The sequence below is a fragment of the Chaetodon trifascialis genome, chromosome 12, assembly GCF_039877785.1.
Source record: "Chaetodon trifascialis isolate fChaTrf1 chromosome 12, fChaTrf1.hap1, whole genome shotgun sequence".
In the NCBI taxonomy this organism is placed as follows: domain Eukaryota; kingdom Metazoa; phylum Chordata; class Actinopteri; order Chaetodontiformes; family Chaetodontidae; genus Chaetodon; species Chaetodon trifascialis.
Window position 1 is genome coordinate 18,800,351 of NC_092067.1, and position 20,625 is coordinate 18,820,975.

The 20,625-nt window shown below is 41.5% G+C and overlaps 1 protein-coding gene; it reads left to right on the forward strand.

Moving 5' to 3' along the window:
• The window catches only part of epha3 (eph receptor A3), a 445,799-nt gene that overhangs the window by 195,920 nt on the left and 229,254 nt on the right, over positions 1 to 20,625 (forward strand).

Genomic DNA, 20,625 nt, shown 5'->3' on the forward strand with positions numbered 1-20,625 from the left:
TTTGTGACTTGCAGATGGTTTAAAACGGCCGTGGTTACTTTATTCAAAGTCCAGCTAACATTCACATGCAATTTTAGTTTTCTCACTTGTGACTTTTGCAGAAGGTTTTCTTTCTGTGTCTTTTCTTCCCATGATTTGTATTAATGATGACATCATAGAACTGGATAATAAAAACTTCGTTGTGGAAATAAGGGCCCTAATAATTTACTGTATACATACCAATATAATAACCTCAGAGGTCCATTTACTCACTTTCAACCACATACCACAGTCTTCTACAGCAAAGGGAGCTGGCTCAACTGTAATCACGTGACCCAAATGGTGTGTGGGGGGGGCCATAGTCGACTACTTTGACCTCTTTCCAGTCAGTGCTGTAAAGAATCCGGTGTCCTCCAACAGAAGTGATTGTTGGATGGCAGAAGAGTGGTTGAACACCCTCTTCCCCACACCTTCTTCAACACTTGAATTGAGTGCACCCAATAATTTCTGTCACTTCTATCTGTACAAACGAGTGCAACACTATGAATGCTGCCCAGGAAAGACTGTTTGTAAGGGTGTGCTATTATTCCCATATTTACTCAATGATTGCTGGATTTCCACCCAGAAAAGTAAAATGTTTTGCCCTCTGACGTGATCTGACGACACGTTGTGCAGGTTATTTTCGAGTATACCCCGAGCTTAATCAGTTTTTGTCTGCTGTTGACACACACTGTTGTGATGGTGTCTGCTGTTTCATGTGTTCATTCAGCGGTATTCCATAAAGAAGATCAAGGCGTGTGGCAGAAAGATCCAAAAAGCTGGTAATTGGACATCTCTGCTTTGATTATTTTCTTCCATCTATCTTTCTTATAGGCCAAGGATGAACTTTGACACTAAAATAATTTGTTCTATTCCTTTTAACCAATCTCTTTTCAACGAGAAGGTGAGAGTTTGCACATCTTAACACTACAGTCTTGATTAAGTCGACGAATAGCATGAATGAGGCAAACCTTGGATGTTGGATTTAATTACCTCTACAGACATCTTTGAAATGGAAAATGTCCAAAAATGCTGAGACATAGCGAATATTTTGTCTTTCACTGCCACTTCCCACTATATTCCTGTCCATCCCAAAGTGCAAAGGTTGTGTAATGCCAATCTTTACTAAGATGTAGTTAGAAAAGCAAACTTTGTCGATCACATTTTAATGTTTGGCTTCTTGAACCTTCTCTGCAAAAGAGTGCTAGTTAACGGTAAATAATTACATTCTCCCAAACGTCGATCTTGATGTAGTCAGTGTATCCTCACTATCAAAAGTGTTCATAATCCCCCGCCTTTCGATGGTTACATACAGCATGCTGTGGTCCAAGTTATCTGTTAGTGGTTCATTTAAGCCCCCTGCATACTGTTGCCTCTCCAGATTGCTTAATTTGTCAACATGCCAGGGCCTTGCATACAATGCATAATTACAAAATGATTTATGTGTGGAGCAGCTACCCTATAGAACTTTCCTCACCGAGGCACCGTATCGGTGATGAAACTGTGTGAAAGGCATCAAGCTGCTGAAGATTTGTTTAAGGTTGTGTCACTCGGCATAGCGATGACAGATTTGTAGTTGATCACTGAGAGAGTCCTAGTCTCTTGATCAGAGTGCATCACGATGGTCACACTCAGTGATCATAGATGAGTTATTGACCTCCCACAGAACAAAGGCTTTAGTGGAACTGCAGCAATTCATCACATGCCTCATGGATGGAGATAAGAGGCTTCTCGCCAGTCTTTCAGGAATTAAAGGAAACTCAAGCTTCCCTTTGGCTTTCTCAGCTCTTATATATTGTGTTGTCACTTTTAAATGTAGTTTCCACTTCCATGAGTAGCCTATGAACTGCACCGCAAATATGCCATCTATAGCTAAAACGATTCACAAGCATTTTGAGTAAAGTGCCGTTCAGTGAGGCTGCAGAGTGTGAACACCTTACTTGCACACAAGCCCATTTGGTGCCGCTGAACATTTTTGTTGTTCACAGCAGTTTGACTGAGAATCTAGCTGGCCAGATTGACATTTGATTGATGTCTCTGCTGCGAGTGCACAAACAAGTCAAGTCTCCTTCCTGTAACTTCTTTGTGAGGCCGGGAGACAACACTCTGCAGCAGAAATGTGGACTTTGCAGAGCACGCTGCATGCTGGAGGCGAATCGTGATGGATCATACTTGCAGGTTTGTTGATTGGCTACCTTCCCAACTGCCTTTGTCCATCACAAGCATATGTCTGCCTGCAATTTCCAGTCTTGTAATTTCTTACTACACTGGAAGAGCTCTATTCAAAAGAAATTTTACACTTGAAGCATTAATTTCAATTTTTTTTCCTGTAGCAACACACCGACTTGTCCATCCCTGGTTCTCTGGGACTCAGCTTTTCTATAAAAGCATTTATTTACTCATTTTTGCTTCAAAATTGTTGGGGTGTCGTGATCAAATCTTTATCCCAAAATCAACTAGAAGTGATAGGTGTGGTAGATGTCACCGCTGGTGTGGTTTACCAAAATTACTTTCACCTCCAGTTGATTCTGTGGTGACATTTGAGAATGTCAGCACTATTTTCACCTCCACAGTTGAATAAGGTGTGGCCAGAAATTCAACGGCCTTAAAAATTTCAGCATCAGTTTTCTGTGTCTTATATTCTGTGTTGATAGATGTTTTAAATTGAAACCTCCAACCAGTTTAAGTGAAGCAGCTCTGTCATCTGTCTTGCGTTTCTCTCTGATTTATACAGCCTTAGGAGCATATAGGACAAATCTTAACTAAACTGCGTGACTTTGTATTCATAGCCTACAGTGTGTATTTCCTATTTCGTAGATGGGGTTTATCACTTCAAATGTTAAACAAATGTTGAATTGCAACAAGGCTGCAGAGGTTTTATTGCTGTCTCTGATTCCCTCAAAATCTGTTTACAGTTGTCACCACAGGGAGTTTATACCGCCAAAGGGAAAATGTTTTAGTCCATGAGAAGTAAAACGGCTTTACAGTGACACACATCATCACACAAAAACATGTTTTGATAAGACACTGGCATTGATTGAAGCCCATCCGATCCAATACACACAGAACACGACGAGATTACATCTGCTGCATTTGAGTTAAGCGTCAATGCGTGTGTGCACCATGGCATGTGGGCATATTTGGTTGCCCGTGCACACAAACGTGTGTGATGCAGCTGCGTTTGAAACTGTGTGTCTGTATACATGCTTTAAGACAACCCACAAGGTGAACCCTGCTCAATTAGAAAGAACAAACAAAAAATGTGTGGATTCCTCACTGTTGGAGCAGGGACGGGTCCTGATCAATAGCTGCCTCTCCGGGCAGAGCTATTAGCAAACAGCGCCATGCCTAATAACTGAGGGCTGACCTTTTAGTTTAATGCTTTCTCTGCTCGGCTCCAGGCCTCAGCCACAGTGCAATAGCTGTGCGGCAAGGAGAAAAGGTGAGTGTTGTTTTAGTAGTTTGTAAATGTAATGCAGATTGATCACTGTCTTGAAGCTGTTATTGCTGTTCGTCAAGGCTGCAGGGAATAAAGGGACAGGGAAGTTCTATACCAAAGTGATTCATGGACCTGCCTGTCTTTATTTGGATTCAGTCATGGTATGTGTCTATAGAGGGCGTGGCATTTTTACACACATCTTTCATGCATAAATGTGTCCCATACATCACTTAAACTTTGGGTTGTATGTTTTCCATTGGAATAAACCAACTACAGCCTCATTGATTTGAATTGAAAAGCTTTATGAAGTGAATAAAAAGGAGCTAAATTTATACTACAGAACTTTACAGACTATTAAAATGGAAAGACTGTGACCCTGTCTTTGAAACACAAGTCTCCCAAACAAGTTTCCAACCCAGAATCTCCCAATTTTCTTCCCTGAACAGCCTTTTATCCAGTAATTCACCCACCCTTCTCATGCTACTTTTTGATGGAGTGCTTTGCATAAAGCAGCAGATGGACATCTCCATTAGAAACCCCTGGCTGGGCTACTTCATCAGACTGTCCATCAAACTCCTGTTTTCCCTCTGATCTCTACTTTTCCACAGGCATGACAGAGGACAGTAAAAGCTTTGGTCCCCCTGCAGTGAACACTTCTGCTGTGAGTCAAGCTGATCCTCAATAATGATATCACTTCCCTGGGTTCTGTCTTGTTGGGGTGACGGGTTGACGACGGTCCAGGAAAACTCGCATTTATCTTGATGATAAATTGGCGCATGTTTGGGCACACGACAGCTGGCAAACAGCCTCAGATGTGTGCAGAGTTTTGTGTATGTGTGCGAGACAAGCATGCCCGGCAAAGTACTGTGGATTCCTCGGCTGGCAGCAGCTGCTCTTCTACTACACTGAGAGCTTGTCGATAAACATCCATTTCTAGATTAGTCTTCTCTCTCCCACTTGCAACATCCAATTCCACTCTATTTCCCAAGTGGAAAACGTGTTTAGCTATGAAAATATTACTTCTAGCAGCAGTAACGTAACAATACCTGCTGTGAATGAGGTTGCAAATGAGGCAATTGAGTCTGCGCTGGGATAGGGGATATTCAATATGATACTAGATGCTTTCTTTGCTAATGTTACATCTGACAAATTAGATAGTAGATTAAGTAAACAAGTCTTGCTCAGGGTAAAGCACATTCAATTCTGTAAGGCGGAATCCATCATTTTCAGCTTGTTTACAACCCACGAGACAACGCTGTACCATGTAGCATTAGGCTTTCTTTCCAAGCAAGATGCAGGCAGGAAAAAGTAGCATCTCAGACAGCCTGTTCATTAAACAATTCTCACCATCACAAATATAAAACCAATAATTGTGTCTACGTGTGCTAATTGTTGGCTGGTTTGTGCATTTGTCTCTGCACTTCATTCTACATACATCCACATTCACCCTTTCCATCTGCTTTGAGGCAGGACTGATTTGCATGCAGCCAACTTGAAGCAGGAACATGACAGGTGAGGCTCAAGCCGGATTAGATCCGACAGTGCCCCAGAGACAATGGCAGGTAAACAGGCACTTCACAGGACTTTACACAGTCATTTACAGCTCTTTGCCATGGGTAAAGGAGTTGCTGATTCAGCATTCTCGCTAGAGGGATGCCTTTTGTTATTTTCTATTATATGTCCTAAAACTCTGAAACTAAAGCATGCCAGAAGAACAGAAGAGGTTCAAAAGAAGTACTCAGAAACATCCAAAAGGGGTTGGTACTTCTTCTGTAGGCTAAGGGTAAATGTGCTAGATGCAGTATACACACACTATGCAAGTGTACTCTGTGGCCAGGTGATGTCATCCATCCATTCATCCATCCATCCATCCATCCTCTATACCCACCTATCCCTTTTCGGGGTTGCGGGGGGGCTGGACCCTATCCCAGCTGTCAACGGGCGAGAGGCAGGGTACACCCTGAACCGGTCGCCAGTCGATCGCAGGGCAACATATACAGACAAACAACCATTCACGCTCACACTCACGCCTAAGGACAATTTTAGAGTCACCAATTAACCTAATGAGCATGTTTTTGATCTGTGGGAGGAAGCCGGAGTACCTGCATAGAACCCACGCATGCACGGGAAGAACATGCAAACTTCACACAGAAAGGCCCTGCCCGACCCAGGGATCGAACCAGCGACCTTCTTGCTGTGAGGTATGCGCACAACCAGCTGCCCCACCGTGCTGCCAGGTGATGTGATATATAAGTATAAGAGCAAATGAACACAGCATTCTTACAATGAAAAGTTTTTTCCCTTTACAAGGTAGCTAACTTGTTAGAGGTGGCAAATGTTTTTTCTAACATTGGCAACACATTAGTAGTTTTATGAGAACACATTCAGGCTAAAGGCTCATGTTACCTATTTCATATCTAATGTTGTACAGAGACTATACATTACTATTCTGATACAGTGACTTTTGGTGACCCAGTACGATGTTCTCTTTATTGTATCTGTATTACCACTTGCCGTCGTGCATGCAGTGGCTAGCAAAACAGAAAACAAGCAGAGGTTTGTGTGATTGATGAGCAGAATCGCAGGTCAGCAAGTCTGCACAGTATCATCGAGCTGCAGGTGAGCGGTGAAGGGGTGGGTGGAGATAGAGGCAGGGACTATTTGCATATTCATATTGCACGTTTTGTAAATCTAAACTTGTTGTCTTGAGTGGTTTCCCCTTGGCCAGATACACAATATGATTTTTTTTCCAACATAATCCTTTTTTTTTTTTTTTTTTTTTCAATTTCAAACATTCACTACACTGAAGCCTGTCCGCCGTGCATGAACAGTAGATGAAACAGCTTTTCACAGAGTACTTGTTTGTGCCAGTTCAGTTGGTCTGTCTTTCTATAAACAATTGGTTTTCTCCACAAACCATGGCCACAGTAAATGCTATGGTCCACATCTGGGCTAAGCATAGGGTACACAAAGCAACTCTAATCAACAGCTGATGGAATATTTTTGCTGCACTGATTTCCGAGGATTTGCACGAGATCGCTATTTCGAGCCTTTTGAATTGTTCCTTTCTTTGAGTGGCGAGATGAAGAGATGCCTTTTGTTTTGAAAATCTTGCCCAGCATTAATCACATCAATACATGTTGAGTCTGTCTTGCCTGCTAACTTTGCATTCATCAAAGGCTGACTGCGTCATGTCTGCTGGATGCTATTTATGTTTTGTTTCTTGTGCCACTTGTTCTGATTGGAGCTTTCTTAAGCAGTGAACCAACCTTGCCCAGAGACCAAAGCTTATTTATTGAACTGCCAACACCTTTGCTCCACTGTAATGCATAATTCACTCTAACAGCTTTAAATAACTACAGTTATCTGCATATTTGAAAGATTTTCTGAGGATGATTGGTATCTTGTGTGGTGATTGGTGAGATGAGAAATAAGATTCTTAGATTTGTAGAAGTCATCACACCTCAACACGTCCCACCTGAAAATCTTACATTCACGAATCAGTGCAAAAGCTCCTTAGATAATTTTGTGTTGGTCTCATGAAAATTTACTTTCAAGAGTCCACCTGGACTCTTGTGAGACCATCTTCTGAGAGTGTGCTGCTGATCAGAAATTATACCGAAGCTCCTTGAGGAACCCTCCGCAACCCAATTACCTCTCAAGTTTCAGTCCAGCGCATGCCGTACACACCCAGGAGAACGGCATTTCAAAATCTGAGGAACGCTTCAACCAGTTTGGATATACCTTAAACGCACTTCTCCCGAGAAATTACTCTGCTGGGGGTATGTATTTTGATTTGTTATAGGAAGTTTTACACTGAATGGAGGTGACTTGAGGGCTTAAAGTGGTTGCCACAGCATGAAGCTGATGGCTTCACTCCTGCAGCTGCTGTGAACCCTGAACCCTTTATGTGTGGAGCTATGTTCCTCTCTCCTGTGTTTGTGGGCATTCCCTCCACATATTCACCCTAAACTGGATAAATTCTTCACAGGTGTGAATGTGTAATTTATGTATTAGCCTTGTTGTAGCCAAGCCTTCTGGGGTGCACCCTAACTTTCCCTCTGATCCTGTGCAGGAATAAGAGGGGAACATAAATGGAAGGCTGCACGGAAATCTAAGTGGTCTGTTGTGATGATGACATGAAAATAACTCTTAAACGTGCAGAAATAGAACGTGTTACAGTTTGCGCTTTCAGGCCAAGAAGGAGGGAAATGCCAGCCATCTTACTGTGATATTTTTGTGTACAGTCTGCAGCAGCAGTTGAAGTGACAGATGGTGTGTAGCTGTGTGTGAGAAGGTTTGTTTAGATGCGGGACAGTAATGTATGTGAAGGATGCGGATGAGAGCAATACCTTGGCAGATCAGAATACATACACAGCCTCATCACATCACAGCTCTAGTTAAAATATTTTATATATCACTGCCCTAATGCATTTATTAGCCTTTACAAATCTGCTTTGATTTTATGGCTCTGTGAAGGCTACAGTCAATGAGGAATGCTTGCGTAAATGTCCAATGAGCTTGTCCTGTCTTGTGGAGGGATCTCAAATTTGGATCAACAGTCGGTTTCTTTTAAAAACAAAAAACCTGTTAAATGTTGTTGTACTAGAAGGATAATATGTTATTTTTCATGTATGCATAAAATTGCTCTAGGTATATCTCCAAAAGAAAAAGCAAAGTAAAAGAGGTTCACGCCCTTCAGACATGACATTTATTCTCATAACTTTAGGTCCATTTCCCTCCAAAGAGGTTCTCTAACAGTGCAAATTCCTTTAGAAGAATAATTGTTGGCAAAAATTTATCTCAGATGTGTCATTTGAATAAATATTCGTAAGCATGCGTGAGAGTCAGCTGCAGCTATGGACAGATAGTTCCTCCCCAAAACAATGACAGTCTATGACACATAATGAATTAGCCTTAGTCGTTACTGTCATTATCACAACATGCAGAGAGGAAGTGGGAGGAACTCAGGCAAGTGACCACCTTTACAGTGTGACACTCATTACCATCAAATAAGGCACTCCATCACATTTTAACATAATCCATAATAAAATATTGGTGTCCTATCCTAGCATACTCTGAAGTTTTTGTTTAGATGGACTTAAAAATGTAAAATCTGATGTTATGTGAAGACAAATGGTGACGTGATGAAACCATTGACTACATAATTGCAGCACTCCCTCATAGTACAACAGGACATAATCATAAAAACTGAAGGCGCAGTGAACTACATTTTATCACAGTGTGCTCCTGTATTGAATCTGTCAAATGCATTATGGTGTCTGAAACCAATATCCACAAAAGCTGTGGAATTATACATAATATAATTAATTATATAATTTCTGAAAGGTACAAGCGGAACCATTCCAAAGCTGATCCAGAGATATCCACCCACTGCTTGAGCCTCTCAACCAGGATATGGTGGACCATGAAAACCAGAACTAGATCTATTCGTATCAGTGCAGAACATCGTCCTGTATCACCGTGCATTGAGTGACTGTTTGCGACTTTGAGAAGAGCTGTTTCTGTTGAGTGCAACTGGCAAAAACCACACTGGATCTTGTCAAGAGTGTTCATGTAAGGTAGCTGTACGCTGCTCAGCAACCACCTTTTCTAAGACCTTAGCTATTAAAAGTAGTTTAGAATTATGCCTGTAGTTCAGGAGCACAGAAGGAAGATGTATTGTTTTTGAGAAGCTTGTTTTTAATAAGCTGCAACATCCCCAGATGTCAAAGAGTTATTGACTATCGAGAGCACACAAGGGCCAATTGAACCAGTCACATAAAACATACAGTGAAGAAACACACTGAAGAAAACAGCTTTTATTCATACTTGTGGTGGAGAGCTGCTGGTTTAACGTGCTGAGACTCTGTGATGAGACAGAACTATGGACCAGTGACTTGAGATGTTGAAGGACATTTTTCTTTAAATGTGATTAATTGTTTGCAGTCTTTGGGTAAAGACAAACAAACTCATGCTACCTGCAGATGAAAAGCTAGAAATGCCAAAATATGAACAAGCAGCCCAAACTGAATGATATTCCTATTGTGTTCATCAAGTTTAAACAATACATTTTGTAATTTGTGTGACTGATGTAGCAACAAAACTTTCTTTTCACCACCTGGCTAGTATAAGCGCAACTTCAGCTTTGCCACTCCACCCACCGCGGCACAGGTGGTTACTTTTGGAGCCAGGATATGACCAAGCAGGCGTAAGTGCAAAGAAGTGGACAGCTGACTGTGTGTGGGCCTGTCAGATACTTGACTTGATGCTGAATAAGCATTTTCTCTGAAACTATTGCGCACTTAGCATAATAGAAGTTTTCACTATAGCCCCTGTTTGGCTTTTTCACACACATATCTGTTTTGGCTACTTATGAATAAGCATATGTGCTCCATTCACCCTGTACCAATTCCATGGCCTGTATCGATTGTTGGAAGGCCACTATTCTACAGTAGTTCCGCATGGGGAAGTGTATTGACTGCAGGAGGCTGTTGGGTGTTGCAACATTAAGGAGAAAAGATGAGTGTGTCTGTCCCGATATGATGGATGGCCATGGGCTGCGGAGGAGCTAATTGGCTCTTGATGAGGCTGGTGTTGCAGAGAGAAAGCGTACCAGGCTAGATTAGCACATTAGCGGGGTTAATCAATGAGGAAATTAAGGTGTGCTGTTTCCCTCTTACTGTTTCTCTTTTCTGTTTTCCTTACACTCCTTCTTCTTCTATGTTAACTGCTCTGCTGTTCTCATTTTTCCACTTCAGTCTGCTTGTCAGATTCTGTGTTTATGTTTTAACAGTCTACAATTTAGCCATCGTAATGGATGACACGAGTCTGTATGAGGCAAATTTATATAACTATTTTTTGTGAATATTTTTCAGTTGTGTAAAATTCTTTATTATTTATGTGTTTGTTTATTTATTTATTTACTGCATGTTGGCAGTGGTGATAGTTTGTCTTTAAGGATAACGAGTGAGGGGAGAGAAGAAAAAAATATAGGCTATTAGGTATCCTAATTTTGCATTCCAGTTGCCATAATATCTTGCAAGAGGAACCATAACTGGCATTTGGTACCCAAGAAGGCCAGAGCAAGTTAGAGGTCCCTTTCAGTTGCTGGTATGTATTTTTTCCATGCATATTAACTGGGGGTTAACTAACTGCAGTATGTTGTTCATTTACCAGAAATTGATTTCGAAATGAGCATACTGTCTCCAATAACGAGACACTATCTAATTACCATGTGACACAGATGGACGGCAGGAGAGGTGTCTGATTGGTGATTATTTTCTCCAGTTCCTTGTTATTCTTGCCAAAACAATTGGACCCCCAAAGGGTTGGTGAAACCCTGTTTTTCTCTTTCATATCAGTCAACAAGGGCTGTACAGTTTGAAGGTTTGGGGATCTTGGTGAGATTGTTGCCACAGATTTACGTCACCACACCACAGTCTTTAAAGTTTCTATTTTAACATTACTTGATAAAACAGAAATTTCAGTGATAGTAAATACAACCCAAAAAGGATGAGATACCAGAAATAAGATGGCTTTATTGTTCTATCTGTACCGGGAAGAAACAATGTCTGATCAGTACAATGTACAATGTAGTACAATATTACGTCACAGGATGTACAACAGTCCAGTAAATATATACATGGAGTCCACACAGTAGAGTTACTTACTGCCCATTTTGCCTCCTGCAAGTAGGGCAGCATTTTAGCACTGGATGATAGTTGTGTTGATTTGCTTCCCCCTCAGTCTGATCTTCATCAGCCTGCTGTTGACAGGTTTCCACATCAAGCTCTTCTCTACTCCTTTCTTCACAATGATGGCTACTCCTTCCCTGTGTTGTTGGTCATCCCTCCTGGAGTACAGCACTGTTTCTCCCGTGCTTATTATAAGTCTACCTGATCCTGTCCATCTGCTTTCACTTACTCCTGGTATATTTATGTTGTATCTTCTCATCTCTGATGTCACTTGTACTAATTTGCCTATCGTACATTACTTACGTTCCAAAATCCTAACCTAGTCTTAAGTTTGGCACTCAGAACTTCCACCTTCCTGCCACTGGCGTCCTTTCGGCTTTCACCGATGGCAGTCATCCTAGCATCTGACGATAGCCCTGGAAGTCCATCACGACCAGTAGTGTTGATTCCTTCTATTGCTGTTTCCGTAACATGCTTGTTTTTTACAAGACAGAGTTGTTAGCCCTGTGCTCAACCCCCAACCTATAGGACCAGTGGATTGCTCTTTGTCTTGCCTCTAGCCTTTGACCTGTCCAGCATGGGGAGACCTACCAGGAGATAAATCTCCCGCTGGCATAGCTCTAGGGTTCATTGAGACACACAAGCTCCCCAACCGCTACAAGGTTGCAATCCAACCAGACAGAGTAGAGTAAAAGGAATAAAATAACAACAGTTACCCAAATAGCCAATTCTAGTGACATAGCATGTTGCATACATGGAGTACCTACAGATACGTTCCAGCAGGGGCATTTAGAGGGTAAATGAAAGATGCCTGTCAATATTTGCTCAATCACAGATCTAACAAATGTCTTGACTTCAAACGTCTGTTAAGCTGCAATTTTTGCCGCTGGGACTTGCCACAAGCAACAGAATATTTATCTGAAACTAATCGCTGATGGCAGAATAGTGTCATTCCCAGGAATTGCCTGGAGTTCTGTTGCAGAGCCCTTGAGCAAGTCCCTGAACCCACTACCTGTCCTCTTATTGTTACTGAAAAAAAACAGGCTTGTAGCTCAGCACAGTGGTACAACAACTTAATAATAGGATTTAAAAAACATGACAGAACCACATGACAAAACATCTATTAGAACAAAGGGAATACATTCTGTCTTTAATCACAGCAGATGAATAAAGAAGGAGTAATTTACTTGCATTTCATCCTCGTCTCTACTCAGTAGAGAACGCGTGAGATGAGCAGTGGCGCTGTATTCTAATTTAAACTCTGGCTGAACCCTGCATTTGAATTCTTTTGAAATCCTCTGCAGCCCCGTCATGCAATTTTTAACACGTCTATACAATAGTTGCAGCCTTTCATGTCTATCAGCATATCCTCTTTTCCCACACATTGTGACGTATTTCAAAAATAGATTTTGCTGAATTTTTCATCCGGTTTCGTCCTCCTTATTTTCCCTTTTTAACTTTGTTTCATTTTACATGTTCAGCCAGCACCTTTTTGTGGATCGCTGGCACCACACTCTCTCACACATGCACTCATTTGCCTTTTCTTTCTTGGCTCTCATCCTCCCACATATGTATCTATGACTTTACACGCAGACCTTGTTGTTTCTTTCCACCCTTTAAACTGTACATCTTGTCAATCATCTGAATTGCTTGGACTGAAAATCCTTTTTCTGTGGTCGTAATTAGCTGTAATACATGTGTGGACGGTATGCCTGCATGTGTGTCTTCATGTGTGTTCATTTACAACATATGACATGTTTGACAAATCATGATGTCACATCACACACATTCCTTTTTTGTGATGTTTGTGTTCAGACTGTGACGAAGAAACTGATGTGTCATCAGAACTTACAGATAACTCACCAGATGTTTCTTCTTTAATAAGAGGAGCAGGCAGGTGTTTCCTTAGGACGTGAGTTGTACTTTTGTTTATAGCTCGAGGGAGACATCCTCCAAGTTTTTCAAAGTACCAACTTTTTATTGATTATACCCCACAATTTAGATATGGCTGCTTTTGTTAAAAAGCCCTGTGCTGGTGGTGAGAGGTTTGTGGATGACTCCAAACAACAAAGGGATTCTCAGTGGAGTCATAAACCCAAAATCCTGTGAGCATATTCCAAATAATATAAAAAGTGGCACATCCCAAGATGTCAAGTCAAGGAGGACAAAACACTCACATTTAACTTGTTTAAACACAGAGCCCCAAATCCCCAAAAAGCAAAAGAGAACTGTCACTTGCAAGGAAGTGCTCTGCCTGCTAAATGACTCAGTTGCTGCAAGCATTGATAACTCGAGGAGGTTTCTGTTTGCATCCTTAGAGGCGCTACCATAAGCATGTCCAAACTTGCATGAATTGTTCAGGCTTTATGGTCTTTTTATATTAATATAAGTACATGTTGACATCTCGAGTCAATTGAAATTTCCTCAGAGGCTTCACAATCTGCACTACATATGGCAACCTTAGACCCTGAAATGTATTTGAGTGAACTCGTCAGGCTGGCTGGGGAGGTCATCTCCGAGGCAGTGTGCACGTTGGCCTTTACAATCTGAGTTCATGTGAGGTTTAAAGAGCCCTGAATGTATAAAACATGGACGCAGTCTCCGTCACATCACCCATAGTTATGTGAAGAGCCAAAACTCCCAGCTAATTCAAAAATGGGCAAAGAGGCGGAGCGGAGGCGGGCCAGATGAACCCTGGTTGCTGATACCTAGCAGCTAGCTGTCACTCAAAGTGGCCATTCCCTTATATCAGCCATAACTTTAAGTGAGGAATATCATTATTTTCCAGACTTATTCATCATAATCATAATGAAAAAGAGTGAAGCAGTATGTCAATGAGTTAAGGAGAGATGTGTGGCAGGCAGGCTTTGACAAAACCAGTATGGAGGGGATCAAGCTGACAGAGGCAGAGTGGGAGTTCAGGCTACAATATCTACCCTGTTTGAAATAGTGACAAAAGTTAAGAATAAGAATAAGCAAACACATTTTGTAGTTTAGTACTGTAGATTACAGGACAGTGTGAGAGTTAAAGAGACAATCATCAATAATGATTATATGATGACTGGTCTATTTAGACTAAGCTAAAGCATCTTAATTTAATGGATAAACATCTCCTTAACACAATTATTCCTAATTATCACCAGGATGTTCTACTCAGGACTCAATTCTGTATTTATTCAATTTATTCACCACCAATCATTTCTCTATAACACTGACCAAAGAGTACAATCAAATCCATTCTGTCCACAGTCATTCTGTCTCCGTTAAAGAGATGCAGGAATCACGACTCTGCTGGTTACGTCAGGCCCTAAACAAGGACATCATGAAAATGTTGCATGATGCCAATGAGAGAAATTGATTTATTATTTATTTTCCCATGTCTGCAAAAACTTTTGTTGACTTTCTCTGTCGGATTGACCCACTGACTTTACACCACAACACACGCGGGGATCCAGTTAGTGCAGTGGAGCAACTAACAACTGGTCTGCAAGCTTCAAACTGAGTTCTGCAACAATTGGCCGTGGAGTCAGTGAGGTGTGTGCAGCAATATGGACAGCTCTGTGGTTTTCCCAAAAGAAGATCATTGGAAGGAATTTCAGAAAGATTTCTGCTATTTGTGGAACTGTCTGAACTATCTGTAAACCAGGGAAAAGTTAACATGCCACCTCCATCTGCCCTGCCTGGAATACGCTCTGCTCAAGATCTAACCAAGGCATGTGTGGTGCTGTGCAACGTCCTTTGTGGCATTGACCAAGTCCAGTCCAGAAGGGCCAGGTGTATATGCTGTACAGCATCATGGCAGATGAAGGGAATGGAGGAGGACTGGAGGCAAGTGGTGGAGGAAGACACAAATCATCTTTGATCCAGGATGCCTCACTGCTGAACGAGCAATGCCAGTTGGCAGTGGAGTATGGAACAGCCTGAGGGACTATTTTCAGACAGACGCAGAGAGGGTGGTCTGTGTCCTCTGTCCTCCAGCAAGGCACATTACAGTAACATGGACAGAGCAAGTAATTGTTTGTTTGGGGAGTTTTGTTTCCCTTGTTGCTGAAGCAAGTCCATGCAAAAAAATGCCAAACATTGTCTAGTTTCAGCTTCTCAGATGTGAGAATTTGCTGCTTTTTTCTGTTGATATCATAATAAACTGACTCAAAACAAGCAAATTTAAGAGGACAGCTTGAGCTCTGGAGATTTCTGATGGGTGTTGTTTACTATTTTCTAACATTATCATCTTGGTGATTAAGCAATTCATTAAAAAATGATACACAGATTAATTGATAATTAAAATAATCTACTGCAGCCTTTATTTAATCATTGTACAGTATCGTATATTATTTTGAACATTAAACATATAAGGAGTGTGAATTTCCCCTTAAATACTAATGCATCACTTTTCTCACATTTCTAGTTGGCAAATTCCACCAGACATAAAATGAAATATAGTTATATGTGTTTGAGCAAAGCTTGGCTGCACAGTGGGAGTTTGTACTGTTTTTTGAACAGGTCAAGAAAATAAAAACACACTATGGTGAAACAATCGCTCACCCGTATCAACATTTAGGCCAAATATATTGCATTGGAGATGAAATGGAGACAGCAACTATCATTTAGACAAGGAAAATATAACACTGTGTTGTCTCAAGAACAATAATTTAAGTCAATAAAATGTTTAAACACTAATAACATATCACAGAGCAATAGGCACTGTCTGAGAAAAGTGGTCTAGCCTTCATTGCAATGGTAACTACAGTATGTATGTGATGTACAGAACTGAAGGGGAAAAAAAATAAAATTCAGAAAGAAGTTGAAATGATTAAAACTGACGGCCATAACATAAAAGACATTGTTGCATTCTCAAAGAGACTCTTAAATGTTCTCAATGAATATTCAGGATATCATGCAAAAAAAGGCGGCACAGTGGAGCAGCAGGCAGTGCGCGTGCCTCAGAGCAAGGTCGTCGGTTCGATCCCCGGGTCGGGTGGGGCCTCTCTGTGTGAAGTTTGCATGTTCTTCCCGTGCATGCGTTGGTTCTCTCCGGGTACTCCGGCTTCCTCCCACAGACCAAAAACATGCTCATTAGGTTAATTGGTGACTCTAAATTGCCCCTAGGTGCGAGTGTGAGTGTGAGTGCGAGTGTGAATGGTTGTTTGTCTGTTGCCGTGCGATCGACTGGCGACCGGTTCACAGTGTACCCTGCCTCTTGCCCGTTGACAGCTGGGATAGGGTCCAGCCCCCCCGCAACCCCGAAAAGGGATAGTTGGGTATAGACGATGGATGGATGGATGGATCATGCCAAAAAAGTGGAATTTTGAAGTATCAGTATATAGTACCCAGTATTGTGCAACCAGGGAATGAGAAACTTCTTATAGGTCATCCATCCATCCATCCATCCATCCATCCATCCATCCATCCATCCATCCATCCATTCATCCATCCATCCATTTTCTAGGCCACGGGGGGGGGGGGGGGGGGACACGTATACCAACACATTCCACAAGAACAACTCTCACCACTTTAAAAGGAAGCGGATAGAATTTTTTTTAAAAAAAAAGGTAAAAGGTCTATCTGGCTGCACGTCTATTCCCAGTTGTGGATCAATTAGTGAGATCAGAGAGGCCTTCATCATTGTGAGGAACCATGGTGGGGCCTTGGGGAGTCACCTCAGAATAGAGGTGGAAGGTCTGACTGGGGCATCCCAAAGGCTGACTCCTGGAGGACGGTTGGTGGAGATCAGACATCAAGACTCCTCTGAGACACCTGTCATTGATTTTTTTATATATTTTTTTAGAGTTAAAAGGAGCAAATGTTTTGCACACCTACAGATGGACAGCTATGTAGGAGAAAACCATCACATCATCACAACAAAACAAAAGACTCCCGCACTCTGCCCTCTACCCTTCATTCATTTATTAATGCCGTTTTGTTTTTTTTATAGAGTTGAAGAAGGTTGAGAAGGGAGAGGCTGCCTGTGTGTGTGCCTGCAACATGCCACTGCTGATATATGTTATATATATGATGAATTCGACAAAACAACTTCATCTCAAGGTCCGCTGACTTGCTATTTCTGGAACTTTGAATAGTATAACGCAGTCCTTATCAGCAGATAGAGTTGAATCATTTGCCATGGAAATGTCAAACTGTCCATGATTCAGAGCTCCTCAAAGACTTCTCATCAACATTTAATTCAAGTTGGAAAGTTCCTGACCTTGAAAAGAGTTGTTTGAAAGACAAAGATATTTTTTCTTGAGACAACAAGAAAATGTTCTCTATTATGAGGATTATTAACCCATAATTAAGCCAATGTCATCAGAAAACAGCTTTGTCATCCCAGGATAATCACATTCTAACTGGTGATCCTGAGTGGCCGAAATGCCTCCTCCAGGCTTCCGTGTAGATTATATCCTCAGTGATTTAAAAGTGAGAGCAAACAACTTCTTAACATTTAATGTCATTTTTTATTTGAAAAAAGAAACAAAAAAAACAAAACTAAAAGTTAAAATGGAAACCTTCCAAAACCTAAAGCGTCATTGAAAGGAAAGCACAAACTAAACTTTACAGATTATAGCCTGTCTTTCTAAAAACCTTGTCTGTGGTGGACTTTCCTGTCAGCCAGCACCCATTGTGATTGGCTGCTGCTGGTCTGACTTCCTGTCAGGTTGACCCTCTCGTGAACCAGCAGCTTTGCATCTGCATAATGCCAAGATGACAGCTCATCAGCACGCTAGGTTCACAGGCTCCCTCTCTCTGCCTCACATAACCAGTCCTGCTCTCTGTCACCCTGCCTCTGCTTCTCAGACTCTGACAGTGAATCAGTCTAATGACTGGAGCGACTGGCCTTTAAGTGAGGTATCAGGGTTTTGTTTGCGGCTTTAGTCGTGTTAAGGTCTCAGTTCTGCTCCTGGAGATTTAGGGATTAGTTGAAATCTTGGGTCTTATTTTGAAATCACTTTGTCAGGTCTCGTGGCTCTTTGGATCATTTTGACGTGTTAGCCATTTAATCGAAACCCCTATTTCACTCAGAGTCACTTGAATCAATGAACTGACCTATTGTAACATACTGTATGATTACTGAGTTAGATCTGATGAAAACGGCTGTCAAAGAATCCGAGCCGAGCGAAAGGATCGTGCTCAAAAAACAAAATGCACATTAACAAAAGATGCATGAGTATGCGTGCAGACAGCAGCTGAACATCAAGTGTTTCAGAAAGCTCATCTTAGTCATCGAACAACGGGGGAAGGTTTGTCAGGAATATGTCTGGTCGTTAAGAATAGAAGCGTAACACCTTGTCTGACCAGATGTGTCATCTTTTAGTCATCTGTTTATTTGAAGTCCATCTGACTGAACAGCAACACCTCCAGTTTAAACAAAGCTGTCAATACAGGCCTTATAATGAAGTTCACTTAGCATTTTTTTGATCATCATAGCCATAGAAACAGGTCAGTCTGCTGTGGTATTTTATATATGTTGTCTTGAATCATAAGCTAAGAACAGGTTTCTTACATTCTATGTAAATTTGATCTTCATCAACATCCATCCTTGCCAGAGAAAATGTATATTTTCTAGCTGAACTTCTCTGGAAATGAGCATTTATGATCAGCCGAACTAACTTGGATGAATAAAGGTTATAAAATGAGCGCTGCAGCAGCAGCAGCGTAAAGGTTAGAGAGGCAGGCCTGTGTGGGCTTGTGATGGCGAGATCGATTTCCTGATGGGTGCAGAAGTGAAAGACTGCTCTGTGGCCAATAGATCAGGCATTTGTCTTACTGGGCAGCTTCCAGGTGTGAGGGTTTAGGACTGCGTGTGTGCATCAGGGTCTTCCAAGTAATGAGAGATGATGCTCAGAAAAGGTTAAATGAAGGTCAAGTTATATGCATGGAAACAGCATTTAATATTGGCCACAATCAAAATTTAGAGCTTTCAGAAGTTGTTTTTCTGCATTTAAAGTTTTTCTCACTCAGGAGACAATGATACTTGCCCAGTATCACTCATTGTAATGTACAGTATGTTACAATAATGGTAAGTTAACCAGCAGGACAATCTCCCCAAATGAATTCACGAATGTCTTCGTTTCCTCCCCTTCTTCTCTGTCCCCCCACTCTGTGCCTTCCTCTTTTCCTCTCATCCATCTCTTCCTTTCCTCCCTCATCATCTCTGATGGGTTTCACAATCTCCCAAGACTCCAGGTTGATTGACAGATGGGAATTAGCCATGTGTAAACACTTCACGCATCCATTTGCATCCCATCATCCCTGGCATCACCAATCTCAAACACTCTCCACCCCCACTGGTCTTTTGCACATTGCTGTTTCTGCTGTTTCCAGCTTTTTCGCTGTTGGTCGGAGAGAGAGAGACAGAGAGAGACAAAGAAAGGGAGAGTGAGAGAGAGAGAGAGAGAGAGAGAGAGAGAGAGAGAGAGCTCGGGCTGTGGTGGGTCCTGGACACAGTTTGATTGAGGGTCACCTTTATAGATGCAGAGGAGGTAACAGACAGTCTCAGCAAAGGCAGAGAGAAGCTTATATACTTGACATAAATGAAAATACATAATAATATAGCAATAATAATAATAATAATAACAGTAATAATAATAGTAATGATAATGAGAACAACAATAATGAGAAAACTGAAAATCTGACCAATTTTCACATTTTGCAGTAAGCAAACAGCTGTTATATACAGTGGAGAGGAGGACAGTGACACATTTTTACATGTTTCAGCTACTGGCACAATGGGGTTTTAAGTGCCTGGAGGATGTTCAGAATTAAGCGGTGTAAACAAATCACGCCAATAGCAAAAAAAAAAAAAAAAAAAAAAAAAAAAAAAAAACTATAACTGTTGTTTGGAATACCAGATATGAAATATTCTAACAGAGGTAGTATAAACAGTTTCTCAGTGTGTGCTGCTGTTTTCTTTAACAAGCAATGGGTGGCTGTGTTGGAATAGTTGGAAGGCACCTTTAAGTGAGCTAGGTGAGCGACTTAAAAGCAGTTTATTGAGTAACCACTTTTGCTCTTGAAACCAAATATTAAACTTTCTGGCCATTAAAATTGTGTGTTAGCGCATGAAAACATACTTTTGCTGCCCTCCATAAGCCACTTTTCAACAGGACCTGAGAGTTTAAAGGCGGGGTGAGTCACTGACGTTCGGCAGTTTTGAAATTTACCTGAACATCTCCTCAAAGTCTGCTAGTTGTCAATTCTGAAGTAGTTTTTGCATATAGCCCTGAATCTGTAAATAGGAAACAAACAAAATGGCTAGGCCAAGCCACACAACACTGTTCATGCCAATCAGCAACAGGTGTCGCTCATGCTTGTGCACAGGCCAAAGGGAAAGGGGGGGGGAGGGGGGGGAAGGGGGGGTGATGCAGGACGTTAACACTCTGCAGTTGTCCTAAGAATCGCACATTCAAAGTTGTGCTTTTGACACATTTTTGTATTGCGGACCAGTGTTGTATCCATCTATTTCTGTTTTGT